This window comes from Lissotriton vulgaris, chromosome 5 (assembly GCF_964263255.1).
Source record: "Lissotriton vulgaris chromosome 5, aLisVul1.2, whole genome shotgun sequence".
NCBI classification, from domain to species: domain Eukaryota; kingdom Metazoa; phylum Chordata; class Amphibia; order Caudata; family Salamandridae; genus Lissotriton; species Lissotriton vulgaris.
In genome coordinates, this window is record NC_141693.1 from 1,326,870,750 (window position 1) to 1,326,890,914 (window position 20,165).

Genomic DNA, 20,165 nt, shown 5'->3' on the forward strand with positions numbered 1-20,165 from the left:
AGCGACCGCGCCCATCCGCGCCGAAGGTGCGCCAAAGGTAAGCCCGTCTACGCCCGTCCGCGCCTGGACCGCGCCCAGCGCCAGACCCCCTGTCCCTCGCGCTGCCCAGCCCTCCCGCATTACCTATGATGCCGCCACCCTCCTAACCCTTAACCCCGGTCGCGCCCCCGATTGCGTCCAAGCCGCTCCCGGACACACCCATGGACCTTTCTCCTGCTACTCCTGCAAATTCTCCGGTACCGTCACCATCTCCGCTTCAAACACACCTCAGATTCCCGACCCCAACCACCTACAATGCATCCTGCTCAACACCCGTTCGGTCCACAGGCACGCCATTGACCTATGGAATCTACTAGACACCGCCTCTCCGGACGTCGCCTTCCTAACGGAAACATGGATGAACGCTTCCTCCGCCCCAGACATCACCATTGCCATCCCTGAAGACTATAAGATCACACGCAAGGACCGTACCGGCCACACAGGAGGAGGAATCGCTATCGTCCATAAAAAATCAATCCACATCTCAACCAGCTCTGACGTCAACCTAGCCAACTCTGAACACCTTCACTTCCAGATCCACATCGACCCCAAGACCACACTCAGAGGCACCCTCCTTTACAGACCACCAGGACCCCGCTCAAAATTCAGTGAAGACATCACGGACTTCATCACTCCACACGCGCTCCCCTCCAAAGATTACATCCTTCTGGGAGACCTCAACTTTCACCTTGAAAAGAACAACGACCGCAACACCACCACCCTCTTGGACAACCTCGCCAACCTCGGACTTAAACAACTGGTCACTTCCCCCACCCACATCGCAGGTCACACACTCGACCCCATCTTCACCTCCAGCAATCATGTCTCCTTTAGCCACACTGCGGATCTCCTCTGGACTGACCACAGCTGCGTTCACTTCACCTACAACAAGCCGAAACCCACCAACCACCTCCAACCAACTCTGCAAAGAAACTGGAACAAAATCACCATCGACCAGATCTCCTCATCGCTCCTTATAAACACCCCAGCCCACTCTTCTAACCCAGACCAAGCCGCCGCCAACTTCACCCTATGGTTATCCAACACCGCCGACATCCTAGCACCACTGAAAAAACGTCAACGCAAACCTAGCAGCAAGAAGGCCTCATGGTTCAACGATGACCTTAAGAAGTCCAAGAAACTCTGCCGCTCCCTTGAAAAGGCCTGGAAAAAAGACCCATCCACTAGCACCAAGGACGCCTTCAAAAACGCCACCCGCACACACCACCAACTAATCCGAAAGGCCAAGAAAACTGCATTCAAGGATCGACTAGACAACAACGCCCACAACAGCAAGGAACTTTTCAACATCGTCAAGGAATTTACCGACCCCTCGGCCAACTCCAACGACATCACCCCTTCCCAAGCCCTCTGCGACTCTCTGGCTTTATTCTTCCACAACAAAATTGCAGACATCCACAACAGCTTCGACAACCAACCCGGAGACCAACCCACCCAACCATATGCTGAACATCCTCCCCCCTTGAACACTCTTAACGACTGGAACCCAATCTCCACTGAGGACACCATCCGCCTGATGAACTCTATCCACTCAGGATCCCCCACAGACCCATGTCCCCACCACATCTTCAACAAAGCAGACTCCGTCATAGCACCGCACCTCCGAGACGTCATCAACTGCTCCTTCAACTCCGCCACCTTCCCGGAAAGCTGGAAACACGCTGAACTCACCGCCCTTCTGAAAAAACCCACAGCGGACCCCACCGAACTCAAAAATTACCGCCCCATATAACTCCTTCCTTTCCCAGCCAAAGTCATCGAGAAAGCTGTCAACAACCAACTCTCCGCTTTCCTCGAAGCTAACAAATCCCTCGACTCCTCACAATCTGGCTTCCGAGCAAAACACAGCACTGAGACCGCCCTCATCGCAGCAACAGACGACATTCGAACTCTACTGGACAATGGAGACACAGTCGCCCTCATCCTCCTCGACCTCTCTGCAGCCTTCGACACAGTCTGCCACAACACCCTTTTACAACGCCTCAGAAACATCGGAGTACAAGGAAAAGCACTTGAATGGATCACCTCGTTCCTCACCGGAAGAACCCAGAGAGTCCGCCTTCCACCATTCAAGTCCGAGGCCACTGAAGTCATCTGTGGCGTACCACAAGGATCCTCACTCAGTCCCACCCTCTTCAACGTATACATGAGCCCCCTTGCGGCCATCGCTCGCCAACACAACCTCAACATCATCTCCTACGCAGATGACACTCAACTGATCCTTTCTCTCACCAATGACCCCAGCACCGCCAAAACCAACCTACACGAAGGAATGAAAGAAGTTGCCGAATGGATGAAACAAAGCCGTCTGAAACTGAACTCAGATAAAACAGAAGTCCTCATCTTAGGTACCTCCCCCTCTGCATGGGACGACTCTTGGTGGCCGGAAGCCCTTGGAAAAGCACCCATCCCGACAGACCACGCACGGAACCTAGGCGTTATCCTGGATTCTTCACTCTCAATGAACAGACAAGTCAACGCCGTATCCTCATCCTGCTTCAACATTCTCCGCATGCTCAAAAAAAACATTTCGCTGGATCCCCACCGAAACCAGAAAAACAGTCACCCATGATCTGGTCACGAGCCGACTGGACTACGGAAACACCCTCTACGCAGGTACTACCGCTAAACTCCAGAAGAAACTCCAACGAATCCAAAACGCCTCAGCCAGGATCATATTAGACATCCCGCGTAACGAACACATCTCTGGCCACCTGAAAGACCTCCACTGGCTACCCGTCAATAAGAGGATCACCTTCCGACTGCTAACCCACGCACACAAATCACTATACGACATCGGACCAGAATGCCTCAACTCACGACTGTCCTTCTACACCCCCTCCCGCCAACTACGTTCTTCCAGCCAAGCCCTCGCCACCGTACCCCGCATCAACAAAACCACCATGGGAGGCAGATCCTTCTCATACCTGGCGGCTAAAACTTGGAACTCACTCCCCACCTACCTTCGCCTTACCCAGAACCACCTAGCATTTAGAAAGCAACTTAAAACATGGATATTTGACAAGTAATCCTCCTCCCCTCCCTTAGCGCCTTGTGACCCTCTGGGTATGTAGTGCGCTATATAAATTCTCTGACTTGACTTGACTTGACTCATGGTGTGAAGGAGATAATTCGGGAAAGGCTGTTCTGTCTGAAAGCCGGGGGGGCGGGGGGGATTGGCAAAGATAAGCATGCCAGGTGCCAAGACAGTCCGAGTAAAAGGCCTTAGGTGCTGTGGAGGTCTGTCTGTCTCTGTGTCCTCTACGCACCTCCTGGAATGAAAGCTCTAGCTCTCTACCTTTTACCACCCAAACTGGAAACAAGTCTTGGCAAAGCCAATATGGTTGTCGCTTGCCCTTGTGTACTGGGACAAAAACAATAACAAAAAAATTATTTTGCAGTGCAAAGCAATTAATACAAAATGGCTACTTAGTGTAAACAATGCATATACGTGTAAAGACCTGCATGTTTAAAGAGAGAGGGTTCATTTCAGATTTAAAATACTCTCTTGTGCATTCGCATTGAGGCTGGGGACACACCAACGAGCCCATAGATAGAAGGTAAAAAAATTCTCCTGAATGCTGATCCAAGCTATCGTTGCCAATGACTCAAGTCAAAGGCTGGTGTTTCTGCTTAAAGGCCTGGGGTCAAGCACCAAGGAGAGGAACGCTATGGATTTCTGGCTGCCCGAAATGGCATCCACTGTTGCTTCATGAAAAATGGCTGGCAGGCTGGCCCCTGCCAGTTCTGCCCGTTCTGTTGGCAGGATATCTACCCAGTGGCAGCAGATACCAAGCATGGACTAACAGGACCCCTTCCAGTCAGGCTATGTGAGGGGATGACGCATTTTACTCACCATGAAAACTATGTATGTAATTCATAACGCCTAGCTGCTAAATGCCCTGTGCCATGTCACAACTTCCACCATCTCTGGATTCAAATCCACAGCACAGTGCATTCTGGGACTTGTGGTTTCGCTTTAAAGGGCTCCGCTCTCCCAGTATAGACAGTGCTGTGGTTAATAAGCAGGAGTTGCCGAAGGAGGAGCATGCTCTTAGGGCACTTCTTGCCAGCGGCCATACCCCCTCCTGACTGCGTGAGATGTGTTTATGTTTGTAACTCCCAGGGTTGAATCTGGATCACATACTCTGAAGCTGTCATCCGGGATCATGTTTAGTCTTACGCAATAGCCACATGGGGGGGAGGGGTGAAGCGTCAACACTGCCAAAGGTCGCGTGGGCTGTGAACGTCATCCGAGCCTCGGGCCACCCTCAGGAACCTAACACAGCAGGCATTCTCATTTGTAAGGAGCAGCCGTTTGTGTTATTCATGTGTTCAGTACTTGCGGTGCAATACCTGTTATTTACAGGCATGACGTAACTTTTTTATGAATCGTGGGTTTGTAAGCTGCTATCGAGCGTGAAACAGAACCCCTAAATGACGCAATTCTTGTAGAGTCGCGTGGCCAATGGCTTTAGTACTGGGGACCCCTTCTCGCTGGCAGAGGGCCGTGAGCTCTGATTGCTGTCGACATGTGTCCGATTTAACTCGGTGACCCACAGGCAGGAGGATGTTCGTCAACTCTCTGCCAAGCGGCAGCTCCACCCTGTCTCCTGTAGAAAGTGGCCTGAAATATTCACGCCACATGCCACCCCACCCCCACTCGCGGCTCCTTTTCACCAGGGGTTAACCACCTCCAAAAACCAAGTACAATATCTGAGAAACATTAGAAGAAAATGGACGCCTTGCTCCGACTGATCACAAATTCTGTCCTTGTGCATGACCTAGGGGCGCGAAGGGCATCATTGGGCCTCTCAAACTCATTGTGACGGAATCAGAGTGAAATGATACCTTTTCTGCTGCTGGTTTGATGAATCGTTTTGGATATCTGAGATAAATATGTAATTTTCATCGTGGACGGCCGGGCAGTAAATGCATTAAGCGGAGGCCACTTTTGGTGGTCAGTGAGGACCTGTTGGTGGTCAAAATCTTCTCATGGGACCCTCCTTTGAATGGTCCAGTTCTCATTTAACCTTCATTTTTTAACAGAAAACGTAACATGTATGTATGAAGATTAGTGTAGGGCAGTTGGCCTCCAAAGCAAAGCAAAGAAGTGCTGCTCACCTAAAGAGGGGTACGCATCCACGAAAGGGATATGTTTTTTTGCAGTTTCATATAGCGGTAACTCTACCGTAGGTATTTAAGCTTTACATGAGCACTAGTTACATTACACAAGAACACTTTCATTTTTGGTAGGCACAGGGAGATTAATTGATTGCCCAGAATTGAGCCAACACAGCGACTCGAACCTGGTGCGCCTGCTCCAAAGTGGTCTTTATGCTACATATCCTCCGCTTGCTCTCCAACCTATTCATGCGGCCCAAATTCAATGGAACGTTGAAGTTATACCTCAATTTTGATTTTACAGGACCCTTATCACAGCGTTGACAAGTGGAGAGCTACAATGTGTGGGGATAGAGCACTGATGACGTCATATTAGGTGTCTGTGCTTACCTGACTGGAGGGGGGCCAGGACAACAGAGAATATCACCAATTCCCACTCTGCCCCCAGTATACGCTTCACCCTCAGCCTAGCCTCACCACTGAGCTCAAATATCTTCAAACTAGATGCCTCATTTACAAAGAATTGGCGCAGGGCAGCGCCGTAAGTCATTTTGTTGCTCTGCCCTACGCCAATTCGAAAGGAAAGAAATGCACTGCATTTACAAGGAATGCACCATATTTACTAGATACGGTGCATTCCTGTCCTTTCAGCCGGCGCTCGATTTGCAGCTGAAGGCAAACACAGGCACCCTTGCACCAGGGTGCAATGGTGTCTGTGTAGTTGGCATGGTGCCCCTTCCTGCACAAAAACAATCACGAGAGACGTTTTCCTCGTCTATATGTGCTGCAGAATGCAGCACATGTGGAAAGAGGAAAACGAGGAGAAATTAAAACATTTCTCCTCGTTACGCCTGCTCTCCGAGGCGTAACGTTTTGGCATAGTCCCAGGTTTACGTGATTTTGTAAATCTAGGGTAGCATCGAAATCCATGGGTGTTGTGTGGGAACATCCATGGAACGCCTCCTGGAAGCAGAGTAACGCAATGCAGAGCTTTGTGCTGCCTTACTCCATATCTATGAGGCCATCCAAAGCCACACAGGGTGGCTTTGCGTCTCCTCATGGATATGATTGAGAGGCCTGTGCCACTGGAGCCTCAAAAAAAGTGCCGCTCCTGAAGTGCAGGCCTCTTGTAAATGAGGCCCTAGAGGTCTTACTCTCATTGCATAGCCCAGGTTCTAGTTTGCACTCCCTGGGCCTCTACCTCGCCCTGCATCATGCCGCTGACCGACTATGCAATCACACCCTCTCTTTAAAACGTACACTTCCACCTCTATCACGGCTGAATGTGCAGCCTGCACCCGTACTCCAAATATATATATATATATATATATATATATATATATATATATATATATATATATATATATATATATATATATATATATATATATATATATATATATATATATATATATATATATATATATATATATATATCGATTCCAACTCCTGCCTGTCGGTTCTGGACACCAACGTCGATACAGGTACAGACCACAAGGAAAACGCTCAAGTCAAAAGGTGGTTTATTGTCCCCTCGTCTCCATATATATCCGACATTACCTCACCCTGCGCTCTACCCACACCCACTTCTATCCTCGCCCTCTATTCCCGCCCAGCACTTTTACCCACATTGAACCCCAACCCTACACCTTAACATCTGCATCCCCACTCCAAACCCCACTATAGGCCTCCTCCCATCATGAAATGCTACACTCACCCTGCACTCACACCCACGACGTCATCGAGCACCCCCCACCCACCCACACCCACCCTGCTCGCTCCTTCCACTTTCACGGCCATCCTCTGCCCCTTCCTGTCTCCTCCACTCCCCCGCCCCTCACCCCGCATGGTGCACTCCAAGGCTGCCCCGGAGCACAAACAGAAGTGAGGCCCTGATGTGAGCTGGGCATGGCGCCAGCAGACAGAACAGGAACACAATGTACCGAGAGCCGAGGGAACAGCCTGACTCAGCAGCTGGGGAAGTGGGTGTTCTGTGCGAGCAGATAAACCTCGCAGCAACGCAAACCTGACACTAAACAGCTGAGCGCCAGAGGAAAACCCGCTCTGCACTCTGTACCGAAAAAAACATCCGTCCGCGCCCTATACCACCACCCTCAGCCTCCGCCCTATAGGAGAAGCGGGGTCACGTTTAGGTCTCTCTCCGCGTCGCTGCGCCCCCTATAGACAGCGACGCCTCAAGCTTCTCCGTGTGGAGAATGAAGGGTTGCTGGCCTGCCCCCCCCCCCTTCCCACTGAAAGAAGTCACCTCTGTAGATCACTGTTCATGCCTCCAGTCCGACTCCGCCGAAAGCAGGGTTAGCTATAGGTTCCCGCCCTTGCCTCGAGGCCTGCGACTCCCATTCCCCTCCCGCCTGCAGTCTCCATGCAATGAAATCAGGGTCACTTCTGGCCTCAGTGACCTGGCGAGGCATGGCTAGATATAGGGTGTCAAAGGAGGTTTGCAGTCAGGGAAGAACAAGTTATGTGTCAGGGAAAACTAAATTATGCACCAATGACTTGGTAAGGAAAGAAAAATATCTGATTAAAAAGCACATGATGCACACATTCTGTGTCATTATGAGTGAACGAGGCATTGGGTATCAGGCATTTTTAACTGGCAAAAAATGTCCACCTTAGCGACTGGTGAATCAGTATCTCTGCACACACAGGCTGCCATCTTGAAAGCGTAGGTGATCAACTTGGAATGAGTTTTCACCTAAGTAAAAAGCGTTCCAAATGGACATGTGCGGCCATCTTTCTTTAATTATATGTGTGTTTCCTACTTATTAATTTAAATAAATAATAAATAAATGCCAGTATTTGTAAAGCACAAACAACTACAAGAGGGTGTCAAGGCGCTGGGGGGTTTCGGGAAGATTTAGCTAGCTATTGCCCAGAGGCACATAGTGCTGGGCTAACCTGCAGCCAGCGATAGAACCGTGAGCCCTAGTGTTCCAGAGTCAGCCTCCCTGGCCTCTGCGCCACACCTCTTCCCAATGCCAATTTACAATGCCAGCATGGGTACTAACCATTTTTGAGCAGCAAATTATTGAATAAATTATGCAGGTTATGCTGTTTAAATTTATTGAAGCAATTGGCCCTCATCGAACTCACCGACTCCATCAAACTGTTACAGGATGAAGGTAAAAACGCCGTCCTAATATTACTAGATCTAACGGCAGCGTTCGACACCATTTCCCACAAAATATAATTGGGAGGCTGAGAGATATAGGTATTGCAGAGGTGGCCCTGGACTGGATAATTTCTTTCTTGTCCGAGAGATCACAGGTCATTTCATTGGGCCCCTTTCTTTCGACTGAAAAAAAGGTTACATCTGGAGTTCCGCAAGGCTCTATTTTGAGTCCATTGCTATTTAATATTTATATGGTGCCCCTCATTACCTTAATTGAGTCATATGGGATACTTGTAACATCGTATGCTGATGATACACAATTGATTGTATCCATAGATAAGAACTCCACTAAAGCGGAACAGAACTTTCAGAACTGCCTGACGGATGTCTTTTTGTGGATAGAAAATAATCATTTGAAATGTAACGCCAATAAGACAGAAATTCTACCCATGGGTAAAAATGTCAACTTTAGCCCAAGTAAATGGTGGCCAGAGGATTCCCCCGCGCCGCCCCATTCAGTGGAAGTAGCTAGAAATCTGGGGGTCCTCTTCGATTCCGCACTTTCCTTCGACCATCATGTGAGGAATGTGGCAGGAAGCTGCTTTAGTATCATAAAATCTCTAAAGAAACTCTTTGACTTCCTCCCCACTGAGTCAAGAAAGGCAGTGGCAGTAGCCCTCATACTTTCCCGTCTGGATTATTGTAACGGCCTGATGGCTGGGGTAAAAACAGGTCACGTTAAAAAAACTGCAGAGCGTGCAACACGCGGCTGCTAGATTGGTGCTTAAATTACCCAGAAAATCATCCGCATCCACAGCCCTTAGGACTTTGCATTGGCTGCCCCTGCACAAAAGGATTTTGTTCAAAATCCTGTTGACCACCTTCCGTGCTCTCAGTAACATGGGCCCACGGTATCTTTCAAGACGATACACTCGCTACAATTCCACCAGAGTGTTGAGATCAGTAGGTTGTAACCTAATTAACATCTCCAAATTCCATTACAAAACTAAGGGTGAAAAGACCCTTACTGTCTTGGCCTCCAAAGCTTGAAATGCCATGCCTAAAGAACTCAGACTCCTGGATAGAGAGAGTTCTTTTAGGAGACAACTAAAAACTTGGATTTTCAATTTACCCGATGCCTATGTAATGGCCGCCATCTAGCTTTCACGAATGTTGTCTTAGTCCTCCTTCAGCGCCAGGATGCTCCTTTTCGGAGCGACAGCTCGCGCTATAGAATTGGTGAATTGCAAAGGGGAAGCTGATTTCAGTTTTGAAAATGGCTTGCTTCTGAGCACCCGAATAGCCAACTTCAATTGCACTTTATGAAGTTTAAATTTCATTTAGACAATTTGTTATTTAAGATTATTTCTGCGTGTCACAAAATAATTTGTATTTATGTATAAACAGACAAACAAAAAACAAAAAACAAAAAAGAAAAATAATAAAATAATGTTTTGAAGAAATTACAGGACTTTCTCTTACTTATAGCATCCTTTCTTAAAGTATTTGTGATAAATTTCTGTGAAAAAGTAATATAGGTCTAATCAGAGGTACCCCCCCTTGCCTAGGTTTTAAAGGAAAATATAAACAAAGAGGTTACCCAGACACAGTTTTGGAACAGGCAGCCAACAGGGTCGCTGCCTTGAGTCGCGAAGACCTTTTACAAAAAAGATGTAAACCCACAACCACATCTAGAGAAGTATTTGTTTCAACATTTTCAACCCAATCTAAACTGGTGAAATCTATTATACTGAACAGATGGTCACTACTACAAAAGCTTGTATAAAGGAATGTTGATGACATTATTTTACCAAGAACCATTGCTGAGGATGAGTATTGTGGGCGCCTGATGCCTGCCCCTGCAGGGAAGGCATGTGGAAAGAAGCTGCTAGCTACACTATATGGGTGAACTGTTGATCACTGGACTGAGGAATCTTAGATAAAAGTATTTTGGTTTATTTATCTCAAGTCAATTTCTGTACCATCTGTGTGTGGTCTTCCTGTTTTCCTTGTGTTTATATCTAACACTTTATGATTGCCACTTCAATCGCGAATGTTGCTTTCCTTTATTATGCAGCTACGTCATAGCAATACCAGACAATTGGAGAATGGCTTTGCTAGTGCTTGCTTACCATATGCAGTGGCACTGCATCAGGTCGATGACGCTAGCTGCTGTACTTTTGAGGCCAACAGTACTTCGGGTATACATTGTCCGAATTAAAAAGGGTTCGTCGGAAAAGTTACAGGTTTTTTCTTCTGGCCCTGCAGATAGCTGCCCATGTAAACTCGATGAAAACGATTTTCCATCCGCCTCTAGCAGAGGCATTGGGCGGTGTTTACCAGGCGAATTCCCACTGCCATTCTTGTTATGAGCTCTAAACGCTTCCCTTCCAGGGGGATGGAATGCTAAAAATATCTGCACGGTTCTTAAATATGTAGTTAAATATTTGTCTAGAATGTAAAAATATATTTGAAGATATCTACTGGAAAGCCTTGAAGACCGGAACTAACAATGATTTTGAGGCCCTGTATTATGAAAAACTAAGCTGCACTGTGTTTGATGACTGGGCTACACATATGCTCTCTCCATGCCTTGCATAGTAAGGGAAGTGCAAGGGACTTTTTCTCAAATATGTGTATTCTTTGCTGCGGTAATGGAAGCTATGCCCTTGGATGTCATTAGCAGTGTTATAACATCGTTCCAGGTTTTTTGGTTCATTGCAATTGTCCATTTCATAGTTTGCAAAGCTTTTTTCTAGTATATAATTTAATCAACTGGCAGCAGTTTACTCTATATATATATAGGACCTACACTGTGTAATTTTTTATATATATATATATATATATATATATATATATATATATATATATATATATATATATATATATATATCCTGACAAGGTATCAGAACGCCGCTTCGCGCTTCGCGCTTTATCTGCTGCACTGCTATTTTAAAACAACCTGTTTACTATTTGTGTTTCCTTATGTTGTTTTCCCCTGATTTTAACTAGGGAATAATTTCTCCCCTCACTCGCACTGTAATCGGTACTCACCGCTGTTTTGAGCGAGTCCTGTTCCTGGGGTGGGGAAATCTTTTAGGCGCCATCTTAGAGTAGTGTGGACTGATTAGGGGGCATCACCTGCGAGCGGTCTAGCGTGCCCGATGAATAGAGGGACGCCTACTTAAGGCGACCAGTCCTGGGGACAGCCCTGACAAGGTATCAGAACGCCGCTTTGTGCTTCGCGCTTTATCTGCTGCACTGCTATTTTAAAACAACCTGTTTACTATTTGTGTTTCCTTATGTTGTTTTCCCCTGATTTTAACTAGGGAATCATTTCTCCCCTCACTCGCACTGTAATCGGTACTCGCCGCTGTTTTGAGCGGGTCTGGTTCCTGGGGTGGGGAAATCTTTTAGGCGCCATCTTAGAGTGGTGTGGACTGATTAGGGGGCATCACCTGCGAGCGGTCTAGCGCGCCAGATGAATAGAGGGACGCCTACTTAAGGCGACCAGCCCTGGGGACAGCCCTGACAAGGTATCAGAACGCCGCTTTGCGCTTCGCGCTTTATGTGCTGCACTGCTATTTTAAAACAACCTGTTTACTATTTGTGTTTCCTTATGTTGTTTTCCCCTGATTTTAACTAGGGAATTATTTCTCCCCTCGTAATCGATACTCACCGCTGTTTTGAGCGGGTCCGGTTCCTGGGGTGGGGAAATCTTTTAGGCGCCATCTTAGAGTGATGTGGACTGATTAGGGGGCATCACCTGCGAGCGGTCTAGCGCGCCGGATGAATAGAGGGACGCCTATTTAATGCTCCCTACTAAGCGCAGCGGGATCGCGCAGCGGGCGCGCCTTTGCTTAGCCTTCGCTTAGCCTGAGTCGTGCCAAAGTCCTGCTCGTCTGCGCCCGTCCGCGCTAAGGACGCGCTGGGCAGGGCAGGACTTCTATCTTTCGGCACATTGGTGGTTGCGATGATCAGCTACTCGAGAGACGATTTATTGTCCATCAGACAGCAAGTTCTCAGGTGTGATGTGGCTCCGGTTAGTCCCTTGTGTGGCCCCTACCAGTGCGTTTGCGGTAGGTGGTCGCTTTGTTCCCCCGCTCTTTCCCGTTCTATGGGTGAGGCATCAGTACCTAGGAGTAAATGCCCCTCGCGTGAGCTTAGCATTTGGAACTTGAATGTTAGGTCGCTGGTGAAACATTACCAAGCAATCTATGACCTTATCAAGGATGAGTCACCCGATATTTTTTGTATTACTGAGACTTGGTTGCAGGAGGCTGACACGGCTATTCTCAACTTGGCTTTCCCCTCTGAGTACTCGGTGTACACGCTCAATCGCTCCACTAGAGGTGGGGGAATAGCGCTTGCTGTCAGGTCCTGCTACCCCTGCGATTGGAGAGGTTTCAAAATTGCTGGCTGTGAAAGTGCTTCTTTTAAGATTTCAATCAGCCCCCATTTTTCTTTCTCTGGCATGCTGATCTATCGCCCTCCGGGTAGTGACGTGGCGTTCAGGGAGGCACTTCCAGACGCTATTAGCACGCTGGCTGTAGAATGCGCTAATTTTTCCATCCTGGGGGATTTGAATCTCCACTTTGATAATCTGACCACCCCTGCTGTCAGTAGTACTCTGGCCGACTAAGAGGCCTTTCAACTGTCTCAATTGGTCACTCATCCCACTCATGTGGGAGGACATACTCTGGACCTTTTTTTACGAATCTTGCAGAGGCCAGGGTTACAACTTCTACCCCCCTGGCCTGGACTGATCATTTCTTAGTGACGATTCAGTGCCCATTGTATGAGCACCCCCCTAAACCTATGGCCAGAGTCGTCCCTAGATGACACTGGAATAAACTCAGATTAGAGGATTTCTACTGCATTTTGTCTGAGGACCCGCTGGGCCCGTTAGACAATGTGGAAACGGGCTATAACCTCTTCTGCGAGTGGGTCACTCGGGCTCTTGATTCCCTCATTCCGGTGACTCTGAGCAAATGTGGCTCAAGGGACCCTAGCCCTTGGTATGACGGATCCTTACGCGCACTAAAAAGTACATGCAGACGCGCAGAAAGAGAATGGCGGAAATCATACGATACCAGTAAAAAAGCCTCGTATCTCGCCACTATTAAATCTTATCACCGCGCTGTCTGTAGAGCTCGCGCGGCGTTCTATTCTCTTGATTCCGCAATAGCTCGAATCCCTCTAAATCCGTTTTTAAGGCTCTTAAAGATCTGATGGCAAAAAAGGCCTCTATTAGTGAAACCTGTTCCATCACACATTGTGAGGCCCTGGCGACCTTTTTTCTTGAGAAGGTCCAAGCCATCTATCGAGCCTTCCCTACTGCTACGCTGTATGCTGGACTCTCTCCTAGTCCCCAAGAGCACATTGTTTTGCATACTCTCCCTTGCCTGTTGCCTGAGAGTTTTAATAAACTGGCTCTGCAAATCAAGTCTGGTTCTCCGGCTGATCCGCTAAGACCGGCTTTGTTCAGGGACCCGTCATATTTCGGTCTTTTACCGGTGTGTTCTCTGATCAATCTTTCGCTTGCTTCAGGTATGGTCCCCGCCAAGTGGAAGCAGGCGGTGGTCACGCCCATCCTGAAGAAGCCTTCTCTAGATCCTCTCAAACCCGAGAACTACCGTCCGATATCGCTCCTTCCGTGGCCTGCGAAAGTAGCGGAGGCCCATGTGAATATGGCCCTCTCAGACCATCTCTCGCGGGCCAATATCTTGGACCCTACGCAGAACGGTTTCCGTGCTGGCCACAGCACGGAGACAGCCCTACTTTCCATGGTGGAACATCACATCATCAGTGATGTCATGAGTGATGTCACTGACCATGTAATGAGTGATGTAATATGTGACGTCATCAGCAGTGCATTACACGCGCAAGTTATAGTGAGTCCAACTAACTATAACGTGGAATTTCAATGGTTTTATGTCAGTAAAATTTCCAGCTAACTATAACTGGTGTGAAACCTATGGTTTTTTCAGTGAATTTAATAGGTTTTTTAAATGCGAATTCCTAACTATAACTGGTGTGAAACCTATGGTTTTTTCAGTGAATTTCAAAGGTTTTTTAAATGCTAATCCCTAACTATAACTAGTGTGAAACCTATGGTTTTTTCAGTGAATATATATGTATATTAATATAATACCTTTTTTTTTAAAGTATATTAATTTTTTTTAATGTTTCATCCTGGAGGGCTCCCGGTGCGCGGCCCGGTGCGCGGCCCGGTGCGTGTACCGGGCGCTCCCCCGCGAAATTTTACAATTTTGTTTTTTGGCATATATGCCCCTCCTAAACTCCCCTCAGAAAACCTAGAGGGTCAGGGGGTGTCTACTGTGCCCCTTTTTACCCATTCCCAACGTTGTTTGTCCTCCATCTTGTGTCTCAATTCAACCGAAACACAAAATGGCGGACTCCCGTAGCGCTTACCAGTACGCGTACTGGTGCGCGCACCGGTGAGCGCTCACCAAAAAAATGTGGGAAACGAAATTACATAAAAACCACTGGACAGACTTTCACCAAATATAGCATAGACCCTACTACATACCAGTCCCTACCATTATCCCACATTTGATGGATGGTATTCCATTGAGCCATTTGGGCTGTAGCCCTGTCTAAATATCCTGAGGTAAATTACATGACAAAAACACATATGGAATTTACAACCAATTAAAATATTACTTACATTTTGTACTTTTATATGCTGACATTTGATTGGTTAAGTACGTGAATATATAAGAAAAATGACAGGGAAACACAGCCATTTTGACTAATACTACCTGAGATACATTTTGATTGAATTTTGACAGAAAACTTCAACTACTTTGAAAAAGGTAAGTTGTTAATTGAAAGGGGAACCATGTTGTGCACTTTAAGTTAATTTGGGAAAACGTTTTCTGATAGTTATATACTATCCCTGTGTAATAGTTATAGATTGAGTTAGGCTTCTCTGGTATAATTATGAATTTACTTAGACTTCATCACATGCACTTTTTAATAGTTCTACTTCCTGCCTGAAACCATACACTGCCCAAAAACTACTTCACTGTTAAAAACTCAGAAGTACCTGTCTAAACGTAAACCCAACAGTACCCTAACTCTACTAATATAGTTAATTTTTATGCAATTTTCAGAAAGAAAATGGAAGGAGAAAAACAAGCAAATGTTACTTCTATCAAAGTAAAGGTGGAAAATCCAGAAGAGCAAAAAGATAAAGTTGATTTCATGGATGACTCTTTGGACCAACAGTTAATAGAATGTTTGGAACAAATGGAATCATGTACTTATAATTATGAGGAAATACCGGACAATATTATGTTACAAGTTTTATTAAATTATGAAAAAGAATCAGAAGAATAAATTTATATTTAATAATTTTAAATTGTTTGAGACAATATTCATTTTTTTATGTAATTCATGAAGTATTAACAAAATAATTATATTATAAAATGAGACTTATAGCATACTGTGCAACTTTTTTGTGTTACATAGTAAGTTTACTCATAGTTGCTACCTTTCTCCCACTATATTATCTCCTATGTGTATTTCACATCTCTTTTTCATCATAAGGGAGCAGGATAGACTACCCATGATCCCCTAGCACTTCTCAGGGAGTGCTTAAAGGATCTGTTTCTGCTTTCCTGACAGACTATGTTATGGATTCCATATACCACAATAACTTCTGTAACAACATGCAAGATATCTACAGAGGAGACGGTGTACATTAAATTTAAGTCTCTGCATTGGTACCTACATGTAGGTACTTACATTTTTTTAAAAAAACAACAAAAAGAACATTTCTTTAAAACAGCTACTTTTTTAAAAAAATGTCATTCTTTTTCCCCATGGTACGCTCCCTGGTGCGCTCCTCGGTGCGCGTACCGGGCACTCCCCCCGCAAAAATCGAAAAAAAGAAAATATTTTTTTGGCCCTCCAGGGCCCTTTTATGGCCCCCACATCAAACCTAGGGGGTCAGGGGAGGGTCTACTCTGCCCCCTTATGGTCAAATCCCCCTTTGATTTTGCCACCTCTTGTGTCTCGATCCTACCGAGACACAAGATGGCGGCCGCTCCGGACTGTTTGGAATGTTTACAGACACCCGAGAGCCAATCAGCTTTCCGTGCGCAAGTAGCGTGTCGCGCCCGGTATGCGCCCCAGTGCGCGTACCGGGGCGCTGCCATAGATATATATATTGAGACATAGCAAAGGCACATTGGGCTACAAAGACCCTACAATTTTGCCAAGTTTGGGGGAAATCCATTCAGCCGTTCGGGCTAAAAGTGAGTTTGACCGCCCTATGGAAATTAACATGGGGAAAACACGTTTTGGGACCCCCCTTTTATCTCGGCCCCTGCTTGACGATTCCCCCCAAACTTTCAAGGAAGGACCGGAGCTCCGCGAGGCAAATTTGAGGAAATTTTCAGGCAGATTCGTCAACCGGTGCCAAAGTTATTCAAAATAGAATTTTGAGATTTTGCATTGAAAAAAATCCTAACTATAACTACCTACTGGCGACTGCCAGTAGGTAATATATATATATACAGTGGCGTAGCACTTACCAATGTGGTGGATGAAGAAGTGTGGGAGAGAGGCGCCCAGCCTAAGGTTTTCAGTTAGTTCACAGCTTTGAACAGCTCTGCAGGTTCCTTTTCCTATTTCTTATGATCATAGTCCACTTAGCTGGTTAACCACTTCCATGCTAATGACAAGGTCAACTCGTCATGGGTTTTACCTGCCCTGTGCTTATGACGAGTTGACCTTGTCATGAACAATGGAAAATCTGGGAATGCAGCACCCAGCGGGAAAACCCCTTAGGAGCCAAGGTGTTAAAGCACTGGATTGCACCTTCTGAGATATTTTGTTTAAATATTATGATCCTGAGCAGGCATAGGTTGGAGGGATATATGGTGGAGAGATCTGCTGGGATGAACTTTGATAATATCATCCTTTATCTGATTGTTGCAGCGAGACTTCAGGAAGTGGTCATATGGGCTTATTTACAAGCTCATTGTGCCACCTGTGCATCACTTTTTTGACGCAGTGCCAAGAGTTTGTCCCTATTTACAGGGGCCACGTAAAGTCACCCTGCATGACTTTTCATGGCCTTGTAAATAGAGCCCCTTTTTACGCATTACTCTGTGTTAACCCCTTCGCAGCTGGGCAAATTCCCATGCTGTGCTGGGGGGCGGGGGGGGGGGGGGCACGCACAGCGCCCCTGTGCTCATGACAAGGTCAGCTCGTCATGAGCCACAGTGGTCGTGTGCTCTTGACGAGCTGAGCTCGTCATGACCACACCCGTTTCTTTAGAAAGTTCGCACAGCAGGGGAATTAGCCCAGCGTGCGAGCGTTCTAAAGGTCATGACGAGCTCAGATCGTCATGAGCACACGAGCACCGTGGCTCATGACGAGCTGAGCTCGTCATGAGATTTGAAGGGGTTAAAGGGGAGTTTGATGTTTGTTGCTGTGGGTGTTCCTAAGCATCATTGATGGAACTTCACGCATTCCCAGATTTACACAATTTTGAGAAACTGGGAATGTGTCAGAATCTCACGCCTCCCCAGGGGAGTCGTCGGAATGGTGCAGTGAGGAGAAATACTTGTAGTTGCCCTCGTTTTTTCCTCTTTTTATGCGTGCTACATTCTGCATCGCACATAAAAAGAGGAAAATGCCATTAAGGATTGTTTTTGTGCAGGAAGGTGTCCATTCCTGCACAAAAAGAATCCCCGCAGAGCAGGCACCCTTTCAAAATGACGCAAGGGTGCCTGCGCTGGTGCATGGAGCGGAGGGCAAAGCACAGTGATGCATCATATTGTTGTTAATACGACACATCCCTGTGCTTTGAAAATCAAGCAGCACAGCACAGCTAAAGGGCTTGTGGCGCCGATTTGTGCATTTTCTTGTAGATGAGGCCCTTAGTATTTAGCTTGTTGGGACATTCAGTAGTGGACTAAATCAAAGACTTTCACTGGCCGCTGGCATGAGATAGATCTCTTCAGTAATGCTATACCTCTTTAGTTGGTGAGGACGGATTTATTGCTGTGGACTGGTACAGTACTGGATGATGGACATAACCCATAGCAGTTTTGCCTGATGTTAGTGTGACAGTGTCAAGCAGTATAGGAGAATTATTAAGCAGGCTGTATGAACTACAATCGACTGCCTGATCACTGAATGTTATTGTATTAGTATGGGAGTGGGCCAGTATGATTATACATAGTATTGCCTTGTAATTGCATTTACATAGCACTTACTACTCCTGATGAGGCATTGAAGAGCGTTACCCCAGTCAGCATGCTGTACCGGAACCCAAGGTTAGTGGCTTTTGTAGTGGTTATTGTTGTTTATTGGGATAACTCTTGTGCTCTTAGGGAAGTGGCAAATTAAATTAATAGGAGTTAGGCATGTGGATGCATGCAAATGATTGGCGGTATTAAAATTATGAGCAATGGGAGATTAGATATTGTTAGGTTGTAGGGGAATGACTTTTAAAGGAGAGATTGTGGTCTTTGAAATGAGGCGTGGGCAATTACGAGCTTGTGTTTGTGGTTTATTATGTGGTGTATGGTGTGTATATGTTGAAGGTGTGTTTAGTGTATATGTGACAGGAAGGGGTGGGAGCACACTGCTTAACCTCCCAGCACAGTTCGCCCCTTAGCATTATGGTAAATGCAGTTGATGGTGTATGCTTGAATATTTACTGGAGTGTTCCACCAGAGTGCAAAAAAGAATGTGTTCCTCTCTACTGAAAAAGGACAACTATCCTGAAACACGTGTCAAGAGATACACAGCACTGGCTGCACCAACAAGGGTGAAAAACTAAAGCCTGACACAGAATTAAGTGTTATCATGCACTGCATTTACTATGATGCTTCGGGGCAAACTGAGTGCTGGGATATGAGGCAGTGTGCCCACACCCTCCTCCTGTTTGAAAAGGCTCTCTTGAGCTAATGAGCTGACGAGCTCTGGTTGATGCCCCTGCGCCCACCAGGTGGTACAGAGACCTGAGAAGACTTTGGTCAGCATGTCCAGCACCCCCAAAAAAGAATGTGTTGCTCTCTACTGAAGAAGGACAACTATCCTGAAACACGTATCTAGAGAAGCACAGCACTGGCTGCACCAACAAGGGTTAAAAACTAAAGCCTGACACTGAATTAAGTGTTATCATGCACTGCATTTATATGATTGTTCGGGGCAAACTGAGTGCTGAGATGTGAGGCAGCGTGCACCCACCCTCCTCCTGTTAGTGTACATGTGAATATAGGTGTGTCTGTGAGTGTGGGTGAGTGTGTTTATATGTAGGTGCAAGTGTGAGTTGTTCTTGTTGTGTGTATGTTATGTATGTGTGAGCATGTGTGAGAGTGGAGAAGTGTGGCTCACTGGTTAGAGGAGGCAGACCGGGAAGCAGAGGTCAGCCCGGGACCAGGGTTCAATTCCCGGCTCGGCAGGTTCTTGAGTCCTAAAATGTCCATGGACTCGACAATTCTCGCTCCGGTGCCTACTCGATTCATGGGTTCACACTCTGTGACTCTGGTCAATAGCTTGCTTAATCTCCTCAACGGCCCCTCGCGGCGGGATGCGGATACCCTGCTGGGGTTTTCTCACAGGGGAATACCAGGACGAGTTCCCAAAGCAAGCGCTTAGAAACCGCTTGGTGATTTGCGCTATATAAATTCCTGTACATTTACATTTACAGTGTTTGTATATGTGTGGTGTGTGTACGTGTTTTTGTATGCATGTGTGAGTGTGTGTGTGTTGTGTGTATGAGTCATGTCAGTTCTCCAGATCATGGGGACTCAGAAGCAATGAACAAACATCTCTGAACCTCAGGGACGGAGCGCTAATT